Source organism: Dreissena polymorpha, chromosome 11 (genome assembly GCF_020536995.1).
Source record: "Dreissena polymorpha isolate Duluth1 chromosome 11, UMN_Dpol_1.0, whole genome shotgun sequence".
NCBI lineage: Eukaryota > Metazoa > Mollusca > Bivalvia > Myida > Dreissenidae > Dreissena > Dreissena polymorpha.
In genome coordinates this window covers 43436137-43462433 of record NC_068365.1, presented here as the reverse complement: position 1 = coordinate 43462433, position 26297 = coordinate 43436137, and the positions used below count along the sequence as shown (strand labels likewise).

Sequence of the window (26297 nt, the reverse complement as noted above, 5' to 3'; positions counted from 1 at the left end):
GCAACCCTTCTGTCTCTGAGGCCGCCCCCACCGCCACTGCCACCGCCACCACCACCACCCCCAGCAGTCTCGCAGTCGACGAGCGGAGGAAGCAGTGGGAGATTTTGGAGGAGGACGAGCCAATGCAGGAGATGCAGGAAGCGGCGGTAAGCTTGAAACATACCCATATATATTTATAAATTCATATAAGTTTCTGTCTATATACATTCATATATATTTGACATATTACACTGTCTCGTTTCTATTTCCACAGAAAGACTTGGACGACATTGTGGCAGAAGTCAGGGAGTCCCTCGATGAAGACCCTGATATCATTCCGCCCTCTTCTGACCTGGGTGAGCCAGGAGTACCCTGGAAGACAAAAACATATATAACAGACGCCGAGGCCAAGGAAATAGAGGAGGTTTTCTTGACAGAAATGAAATGGTGTGCCGCCAACAGCAGAACAATCCCGATGCCGAGGGTGAAAGAGTTGCGGAGGGGTCGCTTGCTGCGTCTTGACGACGGGCAAGTTCGCGAAAAAGTGCGAAAACCTCCACAAAAAAAAAAATGAACAAGTGGTTTAAATATTAGTAAAAGTACTGGTTCTACCCAGGAAATTGAAATTGTTAATGTTTTTTATGAATTTCATTTGTGTTTACATTATTTTTCTTTACTCATTCAACTTTACAGATAAATTAAATTACATTTTTGGACCCCAGCATGTTTAAACTATTACTATTACCAATTTAAATCTCATTATCAAATAATTTATACTGTTATTTTTCAGTCACATTCAAATTTAATGCTTTATTTATAAAAACCTTTGCATGCAATTTTCAAAGTCTAAAACTGCAAATATATGTATTCGGTACTTGATTATTTAACATAATTGTTTTGTTCAATACATTCAGTTGCTGACACTTGTTTGTTGTTATTTTCTTTGAGTACCATGAACTACCGATTACAATTGGATCTGCTGCATACGATAATCAGGTTGGAGATATATGAAAACAGAAATCTGGTGTTAGGGTTAACAGCTGTCTTGTTAGAATAGGGAGTGTTATGTTAGAAAAGACCATGTCATGTTAGAATAGCGGGTGCTTTGTAAAATATCAAGTCCCTATCTTCATATTGTAAAATGTAACCGATGACCTTGACCTTGAAAGATGACCTAGACAGTTAACCACTCATAACGCGCAGCTATAATATATACACATGCATGCTAAATATAAACTTGCTCTCGTCAATATTGCAAAACATATCGGGTTTCACAGTACATATTTTTGATCCAAAAAAAGCGCAGGGGGGGGGGGGGGGGGGGGGGGCGATGGGTTTACCCATAAGGGCTGGAGATATCTCAAAATGGACTTCAGATTCGAGCTTAGCGACACATTTTATCATAGAATAACAAGTTAGGTGATGTTTGGAGGAGTTCACCATCAGGGTCAAATTTTTCGACCTGATGTATTATACATCAGGGTCAAAATTTCACCCAATAAGTCAATGATGGAGGTCGGGTGTCTAACTTTGTTTCTTGTGTTAGAATTCAACGCTGCGCACGAATCTGAAGTCCTTTTTAAGATATCTCAAGCCCTAATGGGTTAACCCATCGCCTCCCCCTTGCGCTTTTTTACGATCAATTATAACTGGACCAAGCAATTTCCGACGGTGTCGAAGAAGTGTCTTTGCCCAGGAAATCGACCTCACTTAGCACAATTCAAATGTCCTTTCAGCTCTATATTGAGCTGTTACGAAGTAATGGCCACTGGCTGGCGGGCATATGATTTATGTGTACAACTATTGTACCTCAGGGTGGATATTAACAATGACCAGGGGGGTGATGGGTTTGCCTATAATGGCTGGAAATATCTAAAAACGGACTTCAGATTCGTTCTCAGCGATGAATAATTACTAAGAATAACAAATTATGTGCTGTTTGGAGGGGTTCACCTTTAGGGTCAAATTTTTCACCCTGATGTATACATCAGGGTGAAAATTTCACCCCACAGGTCAATGTTCGGGGTCAGGAATAAAACTCGGTTTCTTATGTAAGAATTCAACGCTGTGCATGAATCTGAAGTCCGTTTTAAGATATCTCAAGCCCTTATGGGTAAACCCATCCCCCCCCCTCTGCGCTTTTTTACGATCAATTATTACTGGACCAAGCAATTTCCGACGGTCTCGAAGAAGTGTCTTTGCCCAGGAAATCGACCTCACTTAGCACAATTCAAATGTCCTTTCAGCTCTATATTGAGCCGTTACGAAGTATTTGTCCACTGGCTGGCCGGCATACGATTTATGTGTACAACTATTGTACCTCATTGTGAATTATTAACAATGACCAGGGGGGGGTGATAGGTTTGCCTATAATGGCTGGAAATATCTAAAAACGGACCTCAGAATCGTTCTCAGCGATGAATAATTACTAAGAATAACAAGTAATGTGCTGTTTGGAGGGGTTCACCTTCAAGGTCAACCATCAGGGTGAAAATTTCACCCCACAGGTCAATGTTCGGGGTTAGGAATAAAACTCGGTTTCTTGGGTTAGAATTCAACGCTGTGCACTAATCTGAAGTCCGTTTTACGATATCTCAAGTCCTTATGGGTAAACCCATCGCCCCCCCTCTGCGCTTTTTTACGATCAATTATAACTGGACCGAGCAATTTCCGACGGTCTCGAAGAAGTGTCTTTGCCCAGGAAATCGACCTCACTTAGCACAATTCAAATGTCCTTTCAGCTCTATATTGAGCCGTTACGAAGTAATGGCCACTGGCTGACCGGCATATGATAAATGTGTACAACTATTGTACCTCCGGGTGAAAATGTCACCCCAGAGGTCAATTTTCGGGGTCAGGAATAAAACTCGGTTTCTTGGGTTAGAATTCAACGCTGTGCACGAATCTGAAGTCCGTTTTAAGATATCTAAAGCCCCCCCTGCGCTTTTTTACGATAAAAAATATATACTCAAACCAGATGGACAGATATGGTTTTTAAACTACTTTGCACCATCCCGGACCAAAGTATACACTCAGAAGACTGTATTTTCCACTTAATAACCGTTGCACATCTTCAGTAAATAAATATTTTGGATATTAACAATGGCCAGGGGGGGGGGGGGGCGATGGGTTTACCCATAAGGGCTGGATATATCTCAAAATGGACTTCAGATTCGTGCTCAGCGATGAATTTTAACTTAGAATAACAAGTAAGGTGCTGTTTGGAGGAATTCACCCTCAGGGTCAAATTTTCAGGGTGAAAATTTGACCCCACAGGTCAATGTTTGATGTCGGGAATCAAACTTGGTTTCTTGTGTTAGGATTCAACGCTGAACACGAATCTGAAGTCCGTTTTTAGATATCTCAAGCCCTTATGGGTAAACCCATCGCCCCCCCCCCCTGCGCTTTTTTACGATCATAAATATATACTCAAACCAGAAGGACAGATATTGTTTTTCAACCATCCCAGACCGAAGTATACACTCAAAGTACACTGCTTTTTCTACTAAATAATCGTAACACAACAAATACGAGACATGTTCATCATTTGTATTGACCTTACAACCTCCTGACGGCTCTTATGGTCCAAAATTTCAACAAAAAACTTGACTCGGCTTAAATTTCTGTTCGTTTAATATCATTTGGCACTGAGAAAAGGCTCCATATGCACACACAGACCAGCACTGATGTCCTCATATGCAAAGCAGAGACTAATAACGTGCGATACAGGTCAACTTTCACCTCCATTTTCTCCCGCATGAATTCAACCCTCCCGGAAAACCAAAAGCTGGCCTGAAAGCACTCAGCCATACCAATATTCGACAATAAAATGCATTACTAACCCACTTTATCAAGTGCCATTCATGTAGGCTCAAAGTAGGGGTATTTTGCACCAACAGTACCCTATTTCAAAGCCCTCCAGGTCCCAGAAAAAAATGGTAGGCCCTTGAAAGTTGTGTTTTTTTTATAGCCTATACATCCCACTACAATATTCAAGCAAAGAGAGTACGATATTCCTAGAGACGACTATTCTGCAGCAAAACCAGTTTCAAAAGAACTTTTTTATGATTTTTTAGGATTATTTTTTTTATTACCTCCCTTTGAAATTATGCCCCCTTTTTTTCTCGATTAGGACCCTAAATTGAGGGCCAAGGTCACGCCAGGTTTGATTTAACATTGAAAATAAAAATTTGCGCAGCCTATAAAGCAAGAACAGACTCAAGGCAGTCATTTTTTATACACATATCACAAGGGGGAAAAACCTGTTTTTTCTTAAAGAAATTATCGCCCCTGAACTAATTATACCAAATTATACCAAGTATAACCTTTTATTACAAATGTTATGTTATATCGTAAAAAAGTTCGTAATCGTACAAAAGTCCCTTCAATTCGTAAAAAAGTTCGCAAAATCGTAAAAAAGTTCAAGGATCCTAACACAATCGTAAAAAAGTTCGCAAAATCGTAAAAAAGTTCGAAAAACTCTAACCCTAATAATAATAATAATTTTATGTTCATCAATCATCAACCGGTTAGAAAAACCTGCTATTATGTGTTGATAACACTATTTTAGTCAATAACGATAATTATAACAAAGTTAGCCTAATACCGATGACCTGCATCTTTTTCGCTGACCTGCATCTTTATCGATGACTTGTATCTTTCTCATTAATTCTATTATTAGATTTTATAACATTACATCATGGCTTTGATCATGTTGATGATAATGTTGTGGATAGGTGTTGTAAGCAGTGCTATGAGCTACGGGAAGTGTGCGTTGTAGAGGTAGAGACGCAATTAGACTGCAGGTTCGTGGGAGATGGAAGCTACATTTCAAACACAGCTGGACATGTAGAATGAATTAATAAGCTTTAACAGGTACTTAAACCTTAAAAACAAACTGTATTAAAAACAAGAGGGCCAAGATGGCCCTTGTTTGCTCACCTGAGAGGAGTCGGTTCATTCAATCTTTACCAAATGTCAAACTTGACCTAGATATTGTCCAGACAAACATCATGGTCAAGTTGATCCTAGGCGTAAGCATTCTTGAATTATCATCCGGAAACCATTTTTCTAAGTTGAGTCACCGTGACCTTGACAGCCATTGTGTGAATACGTTTTTTGGCACTGTGACCTTGACCTTGGATCTAGCAGTGTTTTTTTTCACCATTTTGGAAATGGGGCCGGGTCACTTTGGATTGGGAAAATTCGCGGCTTTTTGACTAAAATTGGGAAATTAGTGTTATTGTTTTTCTAACATGTTTCAAAATTTAGGATAAAAGTTTGTCCAGTATAATATATATTTACTAAGGTTGATCTTATGAGGATGGGAGATGGACAAAATATTGATAAAAATAAAATAAATAATAAATGTTTTTTTTTTCGGGGGGGGGGGGTCCATTTGACAAAAAATATATACTTTTTTCCATTGGGAATGGGTCCAGTTACCGGACCTGATTTTGAATGGAAACGAGATGTGTTTGTGAAACACAATGTCCCCCTATATGATGTTTGACATTGTAGGATGACCTTGACCTTGTGAAGGATGACCTTGACCTTGACCTTTCACCACTCAAAATGTGCAGCTCCATGAGATACACATGCATGCCAAATATCAAGTTGCTATCTTCAATATTGCAAAAGTATTCATAAAATAAGCGATTTGGGCCACATATATTTGACCTCTGACCTTGAAGGATGACCTTGACCTTGACCTTTCACCACTCAAAATGTTCAGCTCCATGAGATGCACATGCATGCCAAATATCAAGTTGCTATCTTCATTATTGCAAAAGTATTCATAAAATGAGCGATTTTAGCCACATATAATTGACATCTGACCTTGAAGGATGACCTTGACCTTTCACCACTCAAAATGTGCAGCTCCATGAGATACACATGCATGCCAAATATCAAGTTGCTATCTTCAATATTGCAAAAGTATTCATAAAATGAGCGATTTTGGCCACATATATTTGACCTCTTACCTTGAAGGATGACCTTGACATTTCACCACTCAAAATGTGCAGCTTCATGAGATACACATGCATGCCAAATATGAAGTTGCTATCTTCAATATAGCAAAAGTTATTGCAAAATGTTAAAGTTGGCGAAAACAGACAGACCAACAGACAGACCAACAGACAGACCAACAGACCAACAGACAGGGCAAAAACAATATGTCCCCCACTACTATAGTGGGGGACATAAAAAACACTGCCTAGTGACCTGATAATCAATAGAGGTCATCTGCGAGTCATGATCAATACACCTATGAAGTTTCATGAACCTAGGCATAAGCGTTCTTGAGTTATCATCCAGAAACCATTTTACTATTTCAGGTCGCCATGACCTTGACCTTTGACCTAGTGACCTAAAAATCAATAGGGGTCATCTGCGAGTCATGATCATTGTACCTATGAAGTTTCATGATCTAAGTGTTCTTCAGTTATCATCCAGAAACCATATTACTTTTTCAGGTCACCGTGACCTTGACCTTTGACCTAGTGACCTAAAAATCAAAAGGGGTCATCTACGAGTCATGATCAATGTACCTATTAAGTTTCATGATCCTAGACCTAAGCGTTCTTGAGTTATCCGGAAACCATTTAACTATTTCGGGTCATCGTGACCTTGACCTTTGACCTAGTGACCTGAAAATCCATAGGGGTCATCTACGAGTTATGATCAATGTACCTATGAAGTTTCAAAATCCTAGACCTAAGCGTTCTTGAGTTATCATCCGGACACCATTTTACTATTTCGGGTCATCGTGACCTTGACCTTTGACCTACTGACCTGAAAATCAATAGAGGTTATCTGCGAGTCATGATCAATGTAGCTATGAAGTTTCATGATCCTAGGCATAAGCGTTCTTGAGTTGTCATCCGAAAACCATTTTACTGCTTTGGGTCACTGTGACCTTGACCTTTGACCTAGTGATCTGAAAATCAATAGGGGTCATCTGTGAATCATGATCAATGTACCTATGAAGTTTCATGATCCTAGGCATAAGTGTTCCTTAGTTAACAATCCGGAAACCATTTTACTATTTCGGGTCATCGTGAACTTGACCTTTGACCTAGTAACCTGAAAATCAATAGGAGTCATCTGCGAGTCATGATCAATGTACCAATGAAGTTTCATGATCCTTGGCATAAGTGCTCTTGAGTTATCATCCGGAAACCATTTGGTGGACGGACCGACATGAGCAAAACAATATAGCCCCTCTTCTTCTAGGGGGGGGGGGGGGGGGCGCATAATGAGAAAACTGCCCCCCTCCCAGCAGCCATGTTATTCAACTGACCGGAAATATTTTTTAACTCAACTCTCATATCAGGGAAACAAATGTTCTGAGCAAATTTCATGAAAATTGGGCAAACAATGTGACATCTACTGTGTTAACATGTTTTCACTATATACATATAGAGAAAAATGCCCCGCCCACTGGTGGCCATGTTTTTTCACCGATCCCGACCATTTTCAAACTCATTCGAGATATCAATAAAACCAATGTTTTGACCAACTTTCATGATGATTGGGCAAAAATTGTGACTTCTAGAGTGTTTACAAGGTTTCTCTATTGCCAAATAGGGAAAACTGCCACTATATACATATAGAGAAAAATGCCCCGCCCACTGGCGGCCATGTTTTTTCACCGATCTCGACCATTTTCGAACTCGTCAGATACATCAATTGAACCAATGTTTTGACTAACTTTCATGAAGATTGAGCAAAAATTGTGACTTCTAGAGTGTTTAAAAGGTTTCTCTAAAGACAAATAATGAAAACTGCACTGCACACTGGCGGCCATGTTTTCCAACAGATCGGAACCACTTTTGAACTCAACCAAGATATCATTAAGACAAACATTTTGACAGAGCTACATTAAGATTGGGCATGAAATGTGACTTCTACAGTGTTTACAAGGTTTTTATTTTTTTTTACCTAGTGACCTAGTTTTTGACCCCGCACAACCCATTTTCGAACTTGGCCGAGATTTCATTGGGACAAAGCTTCTGACCAAGTTTCATGAAGATGGGACAAGAAATGTGGCCTCTAGAGTGTTTACGAGCATGGACGGACGGACGGACATACGACGTACAAAGACCGGTCTCAAAAGCTCACCTGAGCAATCAGGTGAGCTAAAAATGTTGGCCTTAGTGCCTTCTTCAATAATACACACAGATATCATGGATGTTGTTGTTTTGGTAGAAACAAAATGTGTTGAAGTGACAAGTGTTTTCTGTGGAAAACTGGCAGACTGTTTTAATTTCATTTTTTTAAATATCAATATCTCGCTTATTGTGTAATAATTATCAGACATGTTTATATTTTTTCTAAAATGTGTTTTCATGGCTATATTTATATAAATGGAAATACCACTTTAAGACAATTATTATACAAGTTTCCAGAATGCAAACCGTTAACCAGAGTTCAGACGATAACTGATAATTAAATCATCAGTTGATGAACAAACTGTCAACAAATGTGCTTAAAGCAGATCCAAGCTGCAAAATGTATTTGCTCTTTCTGTTCACATTTGCAAACATGTGCATACAGGAAAAAAACTATAAAGAAAACACTGGTGGATTCAAAGAGAAATGTCAAATATGCTTACCAGTGTTCCCACAGTCAGCCTCAGCAAGCCAATATAACACATTTGAGCCACGCTCTGTGAAAACAGGGTTTAATGCATGTGAGGAAAGTGTCATCCCAGATTAGCCTGTGCAGTCTCCACAGGCTAATCAGGGACAACACTTTGTGATATGTTTTTTTGTGCAAATATCCAGTTTAGGCTTAAAACGTTTTCCCTGATTAGCCTGTGCAGACTGAACAGACTTATCTGGGACGATACTTTACGCACATGCATTTAACCCCCTTTTTCACAGAACCAGGCTAAAATCACTACAACCACAACCAGATCAAGTGTTAAGTCCTGAAATAACGCTCCCAGCCATCCACTGCAACATGTCTCCACTCTTGCTGGTTCACACGCACAATGGAAAATGACTGTGGGAACTGCTGTATTTACATCGAGAGGTTTAAATAAAATCTGCCAGTACAAAGCTCCCTGGTTGGGAATCACTGATGCATGCAGAGCTTTCCTTGCAGTGATGGCCTTGCACAGCTTGGTTCAGTTTTAAAAGGGAAATAATCAGCATAGATTTGTAATGCATGTGCATGAATAGGTGTGTCCAGTCTATATGTTTGTCATTGATCAATGGAAAATGCAATAACTTGCAACAAATGTGAAGCACAGAAAGAACATTAAGGGTTCAGATATTTCCAAAAGTACTTTTAGCCCACAGGACATTCTTCATGTATCTAGTCTATAAATGTACAAGTTGTATGCCAGCCAGTCTATCAAGGTCCTAGAGGGTAAATTTGCTGAAGGATATCTGTTACCATCGGCATTAAAATATTTGATGATTCTTATACAACGATATCTATGTTAACACTTAGTGTTGGGTATGTCAGTACTTAAATACTTGGCCAAAGATTAATACTGAATCCTATGGCTTATGTAATTGTTTGTTAAGTAATCATCTAGAAGACTTTCTTCATAATGCACTATTTTGTTACATATCTTGACATTATTGGTAAAACTCTGCACGACATATCTTGCTTAAGTAATTCCCCAGCCTTAGGTGAAAGGACACACAAGGTTCCAAAATGTGAACAGGTCACAAAGGCTGATGACACAGAATCTCAGCGCCATGAAATGAATGGTATGCGAAATATAATGACTATTTTGCATCTTATGATGGATCTATCAAAGTACACACACATTACCGCAATATGGCGTTAAATAGATTTGTCAAAGATACAGTGTTTATTCAAAATCAAATGATTATTGGCATGCCGTTAAATAAATGAACAAGAGCTGTCTCCATTGGAAGACATATGCCCCCAAAAACGCTTTTTCGAAACCTAAACGTAGATTTCGAAACCTAAACGGGGACCCTAAGTTCAAGGTCAAAGGGGTCAAAATTTGTGTGCGTATGGAAAGGCCTTGTCCATATACACATGCATACCAAATGTGAAGGTTACTTCTGAAGCGACATAGAAGTAATGAGCATTTTTTGAAACCTAAACGCAAAAGTGCGACAAACAGACAGACGGACGGACAGTGCAACTGCTATATGCCATCCTACCAGGGGCATAAAAAAGTTAAGTTTTGATATAGGACAATAACAATCAAACATGTACAACTTCGTAACATAAGGAAAAAAACACACAATTTTTTGATGATTCAAGGGCCGTACCTCAGGAGTCTAAGTCAATTTTGCTGATTATCAAACTTGACATAGATCTTATGTCCTGACACCTTTTCATGAAGTGTGGCAGAGATCCTATGACACTTGCTTGAGTTATTGAGCAGAAACAAGAAACAAGAGGGCCAAGATGGCCCTAGTTCGCTCACCTGAGAGGAGTCAGTTCATTCAATCTTTACCAAATGTCAAACTTGACCTAGATATTGTCCAGACAAACATCCTGGTCAAGTTCCATCATGATTTCATCTGCGAGTAATGATCAATGTACCTATGAAGTTTCATGATCCTAGGCGTAAGCATTCTTGAGTTATCATCCGGAAACCATTTTTCTAAGATGAGTCACCGTGACGTTGACAGCCATTGTGTGAAAACGTTTTTTGGCACTGTGACCTTGACCTTTGACCTATATATAGTGACCTGATCATCAATAGGGGGCATCTGCGAGTCATGATCAATATACCTATGAAGTTTCATGAACCTAGGCATAAATGTTCTTGAGTTATCATCCAGAAACCATTTTACTATTTCAGGTCACCATGACCTTGACCTTTGACCTAGTGACCTGAAAATACATAAGGGTCATCTTCGAGTCATGATCAATGTACCTATGAAGTTTCATGTTCCTAGGCATAAGCGTTCTTGAGTTATCATCTGGAAACCGTTTTACTATTTCAGGTCACCGTGACCCTTGACCTTTGACCTAGTGACCTGAAAATCAATAGGGGTCAGCTGCGATTCATGATCAATGTACCTATGAAGTTTCATAATCCTAGGCCTAAGCGTTCTTGAGTTATCATCCGGAAACCATTTTAATTTTTCGGGTCATCGTGACCTTGACCTTTGACCTAGTGACCTGAAAATCAATAGGGGTTATCTGCGAGTCATGATCAATGTATGTATGAAGTTTCATAATCCTAGGCATAAGTGTTCTTGAGTTATCATCCGGAAACCATTTTATTGCTTTGGGTCACCGTGACCTTGACCTTTGACCTAGTGACCTGAAAATCAATAGGGGTCATCTGCGAGTCATGATCAATGTATCTATGAAGTTTCATGATCCTAGGCCTAAGCGTTCTTGAGTTATTATCCGGAAACCACTTTACTATTTCAGTTCATCGTGACCTTGACCTTTGACCTAGTGACCTGAAATCAATAGGGGTCATCTGCGAGTCATGATCAATGTACCTATGAAATTTAATGATCCTTGGCATAAGAGCTCTTGAGTTATCATCCGGAAACCATTTGGTGGACGGACGGACTGACATGAGCAAAACAATAAACCCCCTCTTCTTCGAAAGGGGGGGGGGGGCATAATGAGAAAACTATCACCCTCCCAGCAGCCATGTTATTCAACTTACTGGAACCATTTTTTAACTCAACTCTCGTATCAAGGAAACAAATGTTCCGAGCAAATTTCATGAAAATTGGGCCAAAAATTAGACTTCTACTGTGTTCACATGTTTTCACTATATACAAAAGCAGAAAAATTCCCCGCCGACTGGCGGCCATTTTTTTCACCGATCCCGACCATTTTCAAACTCGTCTGAGATATCAATAAAACCAATGTTTTGACCAACTTTCGTGATGATTGGGCAAAAATTGTGACTTCTAGAGTGTTTACAAGGTTTCTGTATAGCCAAATAGGGAAAACTGCAACTACATACATATAGAGAAAAATGCCCCGCCCACCGGCTGCCATGTTTTTTCACCGATCTCGACCATTTTCGAACTCGTCAGAGACATCAATTGAACCAATGTTTTGACCAACTTTCATGATGATTGAGCACAAATTGTGACTTCTAGAGTGTTTACAAGGTTTCTCTATAGCCAAATAAGGAAAACTGCCCCGCCCACTGGGGGCCATGTTTTTCAACGGATCGGAACCACTTTTGAACTCAACCAAGATATCATTAAGACAAACATTTTGACAAAGTTACATGAAGATTGGGCATGAAATGTGACTTCAACAGTGTTTACAAGGTTTTTTTTTTTTTTTATCCTTAGTCTATAGTGACCTAGTTTTTGACCCGGAACAACCCAGTTTCGAACTAGGCAGAGATTTCATTGGGACAAAGCATCTGACCAAGTTTCATGAAGATGGGACAAGAAATGTGGCCTATAGAGTGTTTACGAGCAAATGTTAACGGACGGACGGACATACGACGGACAAAGACCGGTCACAAAAGCTCACCTGAGCAATCAGGTGAGCTAAAAACCCAATTTTTCGATGATTCAAGGGCCGTAACTCAGGAATGTCTGGGTCAATACGGCCGATTTTCGAACTTGACCTTGATATTATTGCCTTACACATTTTCATGAAGTTTGGTGAAGATATGATGACAATTGCTCGAGTTATTAAGCGGAAACAAGAAAAAAAGCAATTTTTCGATGATTCAAGGGCTGTAACTCAGGAGTGTCTGGGTCGATTTGACCGATAATCAATTTGACCTTGAAGTTTTTGCCTTACACATTTTCATGAAGTGTGGCGAAGATCCTATGACATTTGCTAGAGTTATTGAGCGGAAAAGAGAAAAAAAACAATTTTACGATGATTCAAGGGCCGTAACTCACAAGTGTCTGGGTGAATTCAGCAGATTATCAAACTTGACCTAGATATTATTGCCTTACACATTTTCATGAAGTTTGGTGAAGATCTGATGAAAATTGCTAGAGTTATTGAGCGGAAGCAAGGAAAAACCAAATTTTACGATGATTCAAGGGCTGTAACTCTGGCTTAATTCGGACGATTTTCGAACTTGACCTAGATGTTATTGCCTTAAACATTTTTATGAAGTTTGGTGAAGATCTGATGACAATTGCTTGACTTAATGAGCTGAAACTAATCCGGACGGACTAACTGACTGACTGACTAACAGACTAACGGACGGTGCGATTTTAATATGCCCCTATGTTCTGGGGGCATAAAAAGTCATTCAAAGCTATATCTACAGGTTCACAGTATAAGGAAGGTCCAACATGGTCAAGACATTTAATTGGAGGACAAAGCAGAGCCAGTGGCTGTGATCACCAACCCAAAAGAAGAGAAAATGCTTAAAAATGCTATTAAAAGTTCAGTGATATATAAAAGCCCCGAGGATTTTATTTTGAGTCGCAGTTCATCTTATGTCAAAAGTTTTAACAACGTTATGAACATATTTCAAGATAAGAGGATAGCATTTTCTGATATGCAGTACAATATGAGATCTAAACTTGCTGTTCTCCACTGGAATGAAACTGTTGAGAGAGAATTTACCTCCATCTGGAACCCCAGGACCAACCGGGTAACTCAACAACAAAAAGGACAGAAAAACTACAAAGCGTGTGCGTAGCAAATACAGTAAAAATATTTGGAATTTATATTTGAGATCAATGTTCGAGGGCAGACCACGTAGACGATAAAACTTATTAACAAGAATGCCTGAAAAAACAGTACTCAGTAATGAAACAATCAAATCAAGTCGTAAGACAATGTGTAAATAATTATTATATTGTTTGGATCTTAAAAATGTACATTTTGTAAAATGCTAAATTAATGAACATACAGTTGGATTTATGTAAACATGGAGATGCTGCAGTTATTATAGTTATAGCATTAACATGATCAACCCAGAAACAAACTGTACCTATTTTGCATCAGAACCTAAGATATATTTGAAATACTAGTAAATTAATTTCATTTACACTAATTTTCAATCAATTGAAAAATACCATGATTAAATAATCATTCAATTTATTCTCTTCATCTTTCAAATGAAAATGTGCATGGTCATATCAATTGAAAGCATGTAAATACAGATTCAACTTTATACAAAATTGCTGTCTGCTAAAACAGGTGTATCTGTTTATGAACACTCTAATGTTATCAGCAATCACTGTCAAATAAACCCAGCCCACTAGTTTATGTAGGTTAACATTTTCCCACCGCAAAATCCAGTGAGATCCACAAAATCAAGTGAGATCCTGCTTTTAAATGCTGTCATAAAACTCAAAGGGTGCCCATGTGCATGTTGGTCATATTTTGCAAAATGCCACAACTCAAATGATATTTGAAATGCCAGCATCAAATGAAATGCACATCATGCCTGACATTTAAAAACCACAGCATCAGACTTCCCGAAACTCAACAGCCTTTAGTCAGACATTTGGTCTGACTCAGAGCTCCAGATATGGTTTTGTAAAATTCTTAAATTACTGCCAGATTTTCAAAAATAATTCTTAACTCTGAAATTTTATTCTTAACGTTACTACTAAGTTTTGGAAAATAATTCTTATTTTTTCTAAATGACCTAAAAATAAATAATGGTTATTTTCATTCAAAAAAAAATAATAAATAAAAATACTAGCAACTTTATTTATACGAGTTCAACAGTGTCTTTTCAGTATTATACAATTTTATTTTTCAAACACCTTCATAATTATGCCCAAACTGTGCTTAGATTGCATGCCTTAGATGAATTTTTACATATTTCACAATTAAAACGGGTCTCCCCTTCAATCTTTTCAACAATTAGCCACGGGACTAAACTAACTCGTTCAATGTTTTTTTGTGTTTAAGTTTGGACCCGTCGTGTTGCGTTTTTGTTTAGCTTCAACGACTGTGTCGGCAACTGAACATACAACATCGTACAAGATCTTTTCTATAATGTCTTTCTAAACATTTAACTTCGGCTCACTTTGCGTACAATATGTTAAAAGCGTGTTTTTGGACGCTTTGCAGTTTTCAGGACGCTCTCTGGGCGCCGCCATTGTTTTTTGACAGATAGACTGTATACGCCGCTTTTATTGGAAAAAATGCGCTTTGTTAAACAAACCCGATAACCATTCTATATAAGCAACGCACAGATCTTTAATATGCGAAAAGAACTCAATAAAAATCGATACGAACCGTGTATAAATAATATTCGTATCTTGATTTTGTAATTCTTAATGGTACAACAAGATTTTAAAATAAATACGTATTAAACCGACTTGAAAATAATTCGTTCTTACGAAAATACGACCCTTATCTGGAGCTCTGTGACTGGTCAGAATTTTCTGTCAGACCTTAGGTTATTCTGTCAGACCAAAGAACATTCGTGAAATTTCAAACAAAAGTGAGAAAAATGTAAATAAAATTAGAAATACATAAATATTGCTTTATCATTAGAAATACATAAATATTGCTTTATCATTTTATTTTTTATCATATTACTTTGAGTAACAAAGTAAAGTTACAAAGTTTGTTAACATCCACTTCCTCATTATTAAAGTCACTAATAAAATCACCATCTGTATCGTATCTATTTAAAAGCTTAATGTCATCTTGTTCCCAGTCATTTACAACGTTCTGCGTCATTTTTTCACTAGCTCACTGGCGTTTGCATCTGCAACCCGCAGAGCTCCAGATAAGGATTTGTGAAATTAGTAACGGTACTGCCACTGACAGAAAGAAAAGGAGTAACGCTGAAAATCAATAAGTACCTGTACTACCATATCCAAAAATACAGGTAGTACTGTACTACCCGTGTTCTTTATATTGAAATGTATATAACTGACTACAGAAACATTTGCGGCAATTATATTAAATATATTAAGCTTCTTAAACAGTTTCTTTATTAGGTTTTCCATTCTGCATTATTATACAAATAAAACTACACATTAAAACGCATGACTAAATACTATTTCTTCATTTTTCTTGACAAGAAAACACAAGCCAACTAGTCAGCTAAGTAAATGAACACTAATGTCACTGTCTCATTTCAAAAGACTCGTTGCTTTAGCAGTTAACTGTCAAAGTTGCAAAGTAGCCACCGATGCAATCAAATTGTTTAACATCGGGGCGACATTTTTTTTCTGGGTTGACATATTGAATATCAGGATAGTTAGACGACCGTATGTAGCCATTATATGACAACAAAGTGTTTTTTTTAATCCGAAAGTTAGCCGGCCTTCCCTTGCGCGCATACATATTGTTTTTGACGGGTTTACAAGTCACTGGAAATCACACGACATAATAGACAATAAAATCGGAACCCAGTCTACAACCTTTTCTGTAATTTAAATAAACAAAAAGCGCCGTTAGGTTAGAGACCAACAAATCACGCCGAGCTGACGCGGACGTATCAGTACGGCCAGATTGTTTTCGTAAATGCGTAAAAGGGCTATTAAAGTCGTAATTGTACGTCTAGTTTATAAAAATAAATGCGTAAACCTTCATGAAAAAGCCGTATTTATGGCTGTACGGCCCTTATCTGGAGCTCTGAACTCGTTTTGGATTTTCAGGCTAGGAGACATTAAAAAACTTCCACATTATGTATATTTACTACTAATTTACTTAATTCAAAAGAAGGAAAATGAAAACGAAATCACCTGGTTATAAATCCCCGTTAAAGTCTGTGCGTGTTACTCGATATCGTTGATAACTGCAAGCTGTTGCTTTGTTTAACTTTCACTTTTGTTTAAAATAAAAGTCGATTGATTGATGGTCAAATGTACGATCCCGAAGCATGCAATTAATTTCTCGTCGACAATAAGCAGGGCACCAAATGTATTTCTAGAACATTTTTCACCGAGCACGGACAGATTATTTCCAATATTTGACAAGACGACTATTTTCAAACTCATCCGAGATATCAATAAAACCAATGTTTTGACCAAGTTTCATGATGATTGGTCAAAGATTGTGTCTTCTAGAGTGTTCACAAGGTTTCTATATAGCCATATAAGGAATACTGCCCTGCCCCCTGGTGGCAATGTTTTTCAACGGACCGGAACAATTTTTGAACTCAACCAACATCATGCATTAAGACAAACATTTTGGCAAAATTTACATGAAGATTGGGCATCAAATGTGACTTCTACAGTGTTCACAAGGTTTTTCTATTTTTTTACCTAGTGACCTAGTTTTTGACCCAGCATGACCCAGTTTCGAACTCAGTCGAGGTATCATCGGGACAAATGTTCTGACCAATTTTCATGAAGATCGGATAATAAATGTGGCCTCTTAGAGTGTTCACAAGGTAAAATGTTGACGAAGCACGCACGACGGACAACGGACAAAAGGCGATCCCAAAAGCTCACCATGAGCACGTTGTGCCCAAGTGAGCTAAAAAAGACAGAAAAAGGCCTTCCCAATTTGAAAGATTTCGCGACTCAAAAATCCCAATTTAGCTAGGTACTTTTTCCCAAACAAGAGGCCCCAAAGGGCCCTGGGTCGCTCACCTGAGAGACTTAGATGGAAAGAAACAAAGATTAAAACTCTTCAGCAAATATTTCAAGTTATTCAAATTATAAGTATGACAAGACTGACTTTAAAAATAAGGTGTTCCAAAGTATTCACACTAGGCCTATATAGAAAATTACCCCACCCACCCTGGCGGCCATGTTTTTAATACCCAGATTTTTTCAAAATATATATATAAGGAAAATGCTTCTTACAAACATATAGAGAAAACCGCCCCATCCCCTGGCGGAAATGTTTTTCCACTGATCACGACCATTTTAAAACTCATCCGACATATCAATAAAACCAATGTTTTGACCAAGTTTCATGATGATTGGCCAAAAAATGTGACTTTTAAGAGTGTTCACAGGCTTTTAAGGAAAATGACAACACCCCCCCCCCCCCCACTAGATAGATCAAAACCATTTTGAACTCAAGCGTCGTATCCAGGAAACAAGGGTTGTTAACGTTGTTTTGTGCAAAGAAAAGGTTTGCTGTTTCGGCAGATATATACATATATGCGTTATCAGTAGTTTTGTGTGTGTGTGTTTAAAACAAGGGCTGTTTGTAAAACATGCATGCCCCCCATATGGGCTGTCCGTTGTAGTGGCAGCCATTGTGTGAATACGTTTTTTGTCACTGTGACCTTGACCTTTGACCTAGTGACCTGAAAATCAATATGGGTCATCTGCAAGTCATGATCAATGTACCTATGAAGTGTCATGATCCTAGGCAAAAGCATTCTTGAGTTATCATCTGGAAACAATTTTACTGTCTCGGGTCACCGTGACCTTGACCTTTGACCTAGTGACCTGAAAATCAATATGGGTCATCTGCGAGTCATGATCAATGTACCTATGAAGTTTCATGATCCTAGGCATAAGCGTTCTTGAGTTATCATCCGGAAACCATTTAACTATTTCAGGTCACCGTGACCTTGACCTTTGACCTTTTGACCTGAAAATCAATAGGGGTCATCTGCGAGTCATGATCAATCTACCCATGAAGTTTTATGATCCTAGGCATATGTGTTCTTGAGTTATTATCCGGAAACCATTTTACTATTTAGGATTACCGTGACCTTGACCTTTGACCTCATGACCTCAAAATCAATAGGGGTCATCTGCAAGTCATGATCTATCTACCTATTTAGTTTCATGATCCTAGGCATATGCGTTCTTGAGTTATCATCCGAAAAACCATTTTACTATTTCAGGTCACCGTGACCTTGACCTTTGACCTAGTGACCTCAAAATCAATAGTAGTCATCTGCGAGTCATGATCAATCTACCCATGAAGTTTCATGATCCTAGGCGTATGCATTCTTGAGTTATCATACGGAAACCATTTTACTATTTCAGGTCACCGCGACCTTGACCTTTGACCTAGTGACCTCAAAATCAATAGGGGTCATCTGCGAGTCATGATCTATCTACCTATGAAGTTTCATGATCCTAGGCATATGCGTTCTTGAGTTATCATCCGAAAACCATTTTACTATTTCAGGTCACCGTGACCTTGACCTAGTGACCTCAAAAACAATAGAGGTCATCTGCGAGTCATGATCAATCTACCCATGAAGTTTCATGATCCTAGGCGAATGCGTTCTTGAGTTATCATTCAAAAACCATTTTACTATTTCGGGTCACCGTGACCTTGACCTTTGACCTAGTGACCTCAAAATCAATAGGGGTCATCTGCGAGTCATGATCAATGTACCTATGAAGTTTCATGATCCTAGGCCCAAGCGTTCTTGAGTTATCGTCTGACAACCACCTGGTGGACGGACCGACCGACAGACCGACATGAGCAAAGCAATATACCCCCTCTTCTTCGAAGGGGGGCATAAAAATTTAAATAGACATTTGTTACCCGTTGCGACAAAGGTATTATTTTGGATAAAAGTAATATGAGGACAGTAATTTAATAATGAGCATCAGCAAAAGAAAATGGAAGTACCGTAAATTTGCGGCCATAAGTCGACCTAAAAACGCTCCCAAAATTGACTTTAAAAGTCAGCTCGACTTATGGATGAGGTACTAAATAATAATTAAACAAAAACATATTTATGTTCCGTTTTTTTTTTAAAGTAATAAATCTCCGAAGCGGAGGAATGATGACTGTTTACGGTAAGGCCGACTCGTCTTTTACTTAAATGTCCGCCGATAACAAAATACTCATGTTTACATTGGTTTTTAATTCATTAATCTTCGTAATAGTCCAAATAAAAACATGTAAAAATAACTTTGAAAATATTAAACATTTGTGACATATGGTAGAGTGGCGAAAATTATACATAGCAATTTGTCTATTGATGCATCGTCCGTTGTCTGCTAAGAACAGTAGTAAATCGACTGCTGACACTTGTACCCATTTAAAGTTAATCCGTGTAAATACAAACTGTCAACAGTTGCTGGTGTCTTTATGCCACCAATTATCGCTTCTCGGTCTTTGACTAAGATCAAAGTGTAAAGTGTAGTGTTGGCATCCTTTGGATCATTTGTTTTTATTGCGTCACGCCTAAAATAGTTATCCGTTAATGATATGCACAACGGTTCTGCTACAAACTACTTCTGACCAATCAAAAATAATTACTTGATCGTTGGATACGCCTTTAACCAATCGCTATTGTTCAACTTCACATGATATATTTTTTGGTTGGATGAAGGTGTGGTTTCGTTGATTTATTCACAACTGTCCCACAGTTAATGCATAATCATTTGGTAAATAAATAGATCTTATCTGAGTGAAGATTTCATTCATTGTTTGATTGTAATAATATAACGCACTCACCCTGGATTATTAAAAAGTGTAATTGGACATATTAATTACACAATTACTTTCGATCATCTGCTTAGTATTATCAGATAAGACGTTTTTCCAGAATGCAGAAAATATTCCTTGGGTATCTCGTGATTTACGAATATGTATATAACAGTCGAATAGCGAGCGATGTGAGTGTTGGTAAATTCACGTGTTTCACGCATAATGGCGAAAGCGTTGTTGATTATTTGAGAGCAAGTTACAATTATTTTGACCATATAATGAATTTCTGCGATCAAGAATTTACCGAATTTTCAAATCAATAGCACTAACATTTGAATACAAAAATATCTGCTCATAAATTAAACGCTGAAAGTTATTACATTAAATGGGATACTAATTTTGATTTGTGAAATATATATTAAGTTCAAAATAATCAATGATATGTTATTATGATTTTGAACAATAAAATATATTTTTCGTGATAATAAATAATTGAAACGTTGAATGTTTCGTTTTAAATATATTCTTATTATTAATATCCCAAATAATGTCAACTGCCGGTACAGCAGCCCTCAGAACCATGACTAAAATGTCACTTAAACATGTCCGAGATATTGAGGAAATTTACACCCCCGACTTATGGCAGAGTCAAGGCAAAAAACAAAGCTTTTCTAGCCACATTATACCCCTCGACTTATGGCCGAGGTAGACTTATGGCCGCGAATGTACGGTACATTTTTCAACAAATTGTTGTCCAAATTTGACATCATGAGATAAGCATCTCAGTATCTTATAGGGGATGACTGTTTACAATCTGTTTAGCAAATGCAAATGCAAATGCATGTGTTTATAGTCTGATTACTATATACATATTCAATCGACTTAGACATTTGCCCCCCGATCACTGGGATATCAGTCGTCAGTTTACATTCGGCGCAGTTTGCAGCCACGGAACATTGACTTTTATCCCTCACAGGTACCCATTTATACACCTGGGTAGAGAGGAGCAGATGTGGGATAAATTTCTTGCTCAAGGAAATTCCAGTGGTCAGGGCGGGATTCAAACCCAGGACCTCTCGATTCCTACGCAAGCGTCCTACCATTAGACCACCGCTCCCACTTCAAGAACACTTCAACCGTATTTGTTCAAGAGATTGTGTTTTTATTAAATAGTTTTTGCATAATTAAATAAAATATGTTGAATTGTTATCATATATCAAAGTCAGTTATAAAAAAGTAAATGAGTATGAGAATATGTACAGCTACTAGAAATTCAATATTGATCTTCTTTTATAGTACAAAACATCACTTGATCTTTCTTATACAGTACAGCCAAAGCGGCACAAACATAATCCGCGGCTACGCCACGGCCAGATTATTAGTCCGCGGCGGCCAAATCGTGTGTTCACGCGGCGTATCGCCGTGGCACTCGGCATCGATCCGCGCAACGACGCAGAGTCTGTATTAACCTCGAGTACTTTCGCGGAGTAAATCCGCCGCATACGTACGCGGCGGGACGCAGAGTCTGTATTAACCTCGAGTACTTTCGCGGAGTAAATCCGCCGCATACGTACGCGGCGGATCCAGTGAAAAGATATCCACCTACATGTACATACATGTATGTGTAGCGTAGAATTAATTACGCGCAACTGTTTATGTTTCGTTCGATTATCATTATTAAATTTGTAATCCGAAACACACTTCCGAATTTTAATGCATACGCGTCCTTTGGCAAATTCTAGCGTCAAATAAACAGTGCTAAAATATCCTTTGTTTCATAAAAAGCGCGCGAAAATTATGCAGACATGTAGAACGTCGTTTGGAAAGTTTGGGTGTATTTTGTGTTCTATAAATACATGAACATCACGTCAGGCGTAAATCGCGTGTTCAGTGGTAAAAAAAACGCCCCGATTAGACGTCATTTCATCATCTCTATAAATAGTAACAAATGCCAAAATGTATTTGATACTTAAGGAAATATCGAGAATGTTTGTGTATCGTAAATATTTACCAGCATTTGCTTTAAAACTGGAATATACGGGATTATCGGGTAATTAGTAGCGATATTAACTGTATAATATGAACAAAATAAAACGTGTTTATATACGCATATTCAAACAATAGTTATAATAAGCTGATAATTAACAAAACTACAAATACGTCGTCACCGTCTTGATTATTGATGTGGTTTCAAACTGCTAATTTTCTCAGCTAAAATATAATAGCGGAATCAACATGCAATTAATTTATAAATCCACCATATGCTGGAGACTTGACCACTTGTATGTGCGAAAACATAATTACGTGACCTTGTTTATGTGTGAAATACATACGCTACGGGCGGGAAACAAACTTAATAATTGGCCAGACACATTAACTATGCTTACATGTATATGCTAATACAATCCGCGCACAATAAATTTATTATGATTTTAATTATTATTATTATTGTTCTTTCAAAATTTGTTAACTACATTTAACTAATAATTAAAAAAAAAAATATTTCATGATCGCATCGACTCGGCATCATGTCGCGGACCGCGGCATGCCTCGGCGGACAGATGCGAAGTTTCGCGGCGAAATGCGACTTGCCGCCGCATACTGACGCGGCTTCAACGACTGACGCGGCATCGACTCGTTTCGCCTTGCCGCCGCGGATCGCGAAATACGTTTGTTCCGCTTTGGCTGTACTGTAGTTATAAATGTGTGCAAATATAGAAGTAAACACACACAAGACATTTGAAAATGTATCATATCAAAACAACTATCAAACTATTTGTAATTTAAATGCACAAAAAATCTGTCGCATAAATACATTATTTTTGCAAAAACAAATGCAAATCAACTTTTCTTCAAACAGTTGTTTGTGCTTCTTAAAAGATGTGATAAGTTGTTGTTTTTTTTACTACCAAATTGATTATGAAATACTTGTGATTTTAGCAGGTTTTATTGTTGTTTCAATTGGAAATATCAATGCAAGGCGAGTCCATAACCCTTTCCTTGACAGCCCATTTAGCCAATATAAGCCTCTCCAGTTACCACAAGACTTTATTAAACAGTACATATTTGATACATATACATTATTAAAATCTAATACATGACTGTTTCATGGTTACTGCCACCAATAACAAGGACCACAATGGAAATAAGTGAAAATCATTTTTCTCTTTTTTGTGTTATCCTTGGTATTGTGTGTGCATTCCATGGTTTGCTATGTATATTGCTGTAATAATATATTTTATATTGTCTGCATTATGTAGTAACTATGTAATGTTCATATGTTTACCAAATAAAATCAATCAATCAAACCTAGCTGCCTGCTGACCAGTGGCTGATAGCCATCTTATCAATATCAGTACCCCATCTTTACAGGCATTATTGGAAAAACGCTGTTTTATGACCCTCATTGCTTTTGAACCTGATATTCTCATAAAAATTGAAATATTAATGAAAAATACACATTATGAAAGTTTAAGCTAATAAAATTTCCTTTCCTGTTGTGTAAACTGTATGTTTCTACCTTAATTTATTGGTCAGTTATAGTCATGCAAAGTTGACCGTTGTGTGTTTTACTGCGTTTCTATGCAAATCTACCTCTTTGGAAACGCAACCGTCATTGCCTTTAAACCTGATTTTCTCATAAAAGTTGAAATATTATTGAAAAACACTCAATATGAAAGTTTTAGCTAATAAAATTTCCTTTCCTGTGGTGTAAACTTATGTTTCTACATTATTTTATTCATCAGTTATAGCCATGTAAAGTTGACCGTTGTGTGTTTTACTGGGTTTAAATGCAAATCTCTTTCCAGCTCATATAGAAACTTTGCGAAGTTGGTGTGTTGAATCAAATACAAACAAGGGCTGTTTGTAAAACATGCATGCCCCCCATATGGGCTGTCCGTTGTAGTGGCAGCCATTGTGTGAATACCATTTTTGTCACTGTGACCTTGACCTTTGACCTAGCGACCTGAAAATCAATAGGGGTCATCTGCTAGTCACAATCAATGTACCTATGAAGTGTCATGATCCTAGGCAAAACCGTTCTTGAGTTATCATCCGAAAATCATTTTACTATTTCGGGTCACCATGACCTTGACCTTTGACCTTGTGACCTCAAAATCAATAGGGGTCATCTGCAAGTCATGATCAATCTACCTATGAAGTTTCATGATCCTAGGCGTATGCGTTCTTGAGTTATCATCCGAAAACTATTTTACTATTTTGGGTCACCGTGACCTTGACCTTTGACCTAGTGACCTCAAAATCAATAGGGGTCATCTGCGATTAATGATCAATCTACCTATGAAGTTTCATGATCCTAGGCGTATGCGTTCTTGAGTTATCATCCGGAAACCATTTTACTATTTCGGGTCACCGTGACCTTGACCTTTGACCTAGTGACCTCAAAATCAATAGGGGTCATCTGCAAGTCATGATCAATCTACCCATGAAGTTTCATGATCCTAGGCGTATGCGTTCTTGAAGTATTATTATTTAAAAACCATTTTACTATTTCTGGTCACCATGACCTTGACCTTTGACCTAGTGACCTCAAAATCAATAGGGGTCATCTGCGATTAATGATCAATCTACCTAAGAAGTTTCATGATCCTAGGCGTATGCGTTCTTGAGTTATCATCCGGAAACCATTTTACTATTTCGGGTCACCGTGACCTTGACCTTTGAACTAGTGACCTCAAAATCAATAGGGGTCATCTGCAAGTCATGATCAATCTACCCATGAAGTTTCATGATCCTAGGCGTATGCGTTCTTGAGTTATTATTCAAAAACCATTTTACTATTTCTGGTCACCGTGACCTTGACCTTTGACCTAGTGACCTCAAAATCTATAGGGGTCATCTGCGAGTCATGATCAATGTACCTATGAAGTTTCATGATCCTAGGCCCAAGCGTTCTTGAGTTATCGTCTGACAACCACCTGGTGGACGGACCGACAGACCGACAGACCGACATGAGCAAAGCAATATACCCCCTCTTCTTCGAAGGGGGGGCATAATAATTATATTTTGGAATATTAATTTTTTTTCTTACTTTCCAAACTACAATTCTTCTTTCTTGAAGATTTTTTTATTTTATAAATTCATTCTGCAAGCCTCAAAATTCATGTAAATTCTTATAAATAACTATAGAAAAACACAGAGTTTCTCAAACAACTTCATGCATTTTCATAATCAATAATATTATTGTATTCAGGGCCCTCAATCTATCAAATCTGCCGCCGAATTTCGGCGGCAGTCCCCCACTTGAAAAGTATCCTTTTTTCCCCTTTTTGGGGGAAAAATTCCCCCCCCCCCCCCCCCCCAAAAAAAATAATATTTTTTTTTTTTTTTTAATAGAAAGATGTGTCTCATGATTATTATATCTCAATTCTATTTCAATTTAATCTTTTCAAACATACTAAATTATGAAAAATGCAATGAATATAGTGCAAACATGTACAAATGAAATAATGAGAGAGTAAGTAAAAAAATCCCCCAAAAAGGGAAACGCCGCGAAAATTCCCCCTCCTAAGGGCTGCGGAACCCTTCCCCCAAAGTAGTGTGAGGGCCCTGGTATTATTTCTTATAAAATTCGTACAATACTTGGTATTTCTATTACATTAATTCACCAAATGATTTATAAACATTTATAGATACCGGTAACAATTTAATTGGATGTTGCATGTGCCATGAATATTCATATAATTAATTTGCATTTTGCATTTTATTACCGATCGAAATCCGGCAATGTCGAGGTCTTCAATAAGTCTTCAGTTCGTGTATTTATTTGCAAAATTCAAATTTTCAGCGGCTACTTTATTATCAAATACTCCAGTTTATAATCTGATCGCCGACATATAACTTTATAACCCAGAAGTCGCCGACAAACCCGTGTATTCGTGTACCAAATTACAAAACGCAGAGGTAACATGGCACGTGCGCCAACGTCATCTGAAGACTACTGCTGCTTCCGGTAAACATGTTTATTCAAAGTGTCTAGAACCCGTGTTTCTTATCCCTAAATGTTAGATTAGCACGTGCGCTATTAATTATTATTGGTCAGTTCAAAGAAATAT

General features: G+C 37.9%; 1 long non-coding RNA gene across 1 annotated transcript; it reads right to left on the bottom strand.

Annotated features, from left to right (window-relative positions):
• Positions 1–24069: 24069 nt before the first annotated feature.
• On the bottom strand, positions 24070–25232 carry LOC127850035 (uncharacterized). Its single transcript, XR_008035004.1, has 3 exons — positions 24916–25232; positions 24521–24622; positions 24070–24375 (listed from the first exon to the last, which is right to left on the bottom strand). It is a non-coding gene; the product is annotated as an uncharacterized LOC127850035 (long non-coding RNA).
• Between the last annotated feature and the right edge of the window lie 1065 nt (positions 25233–26297).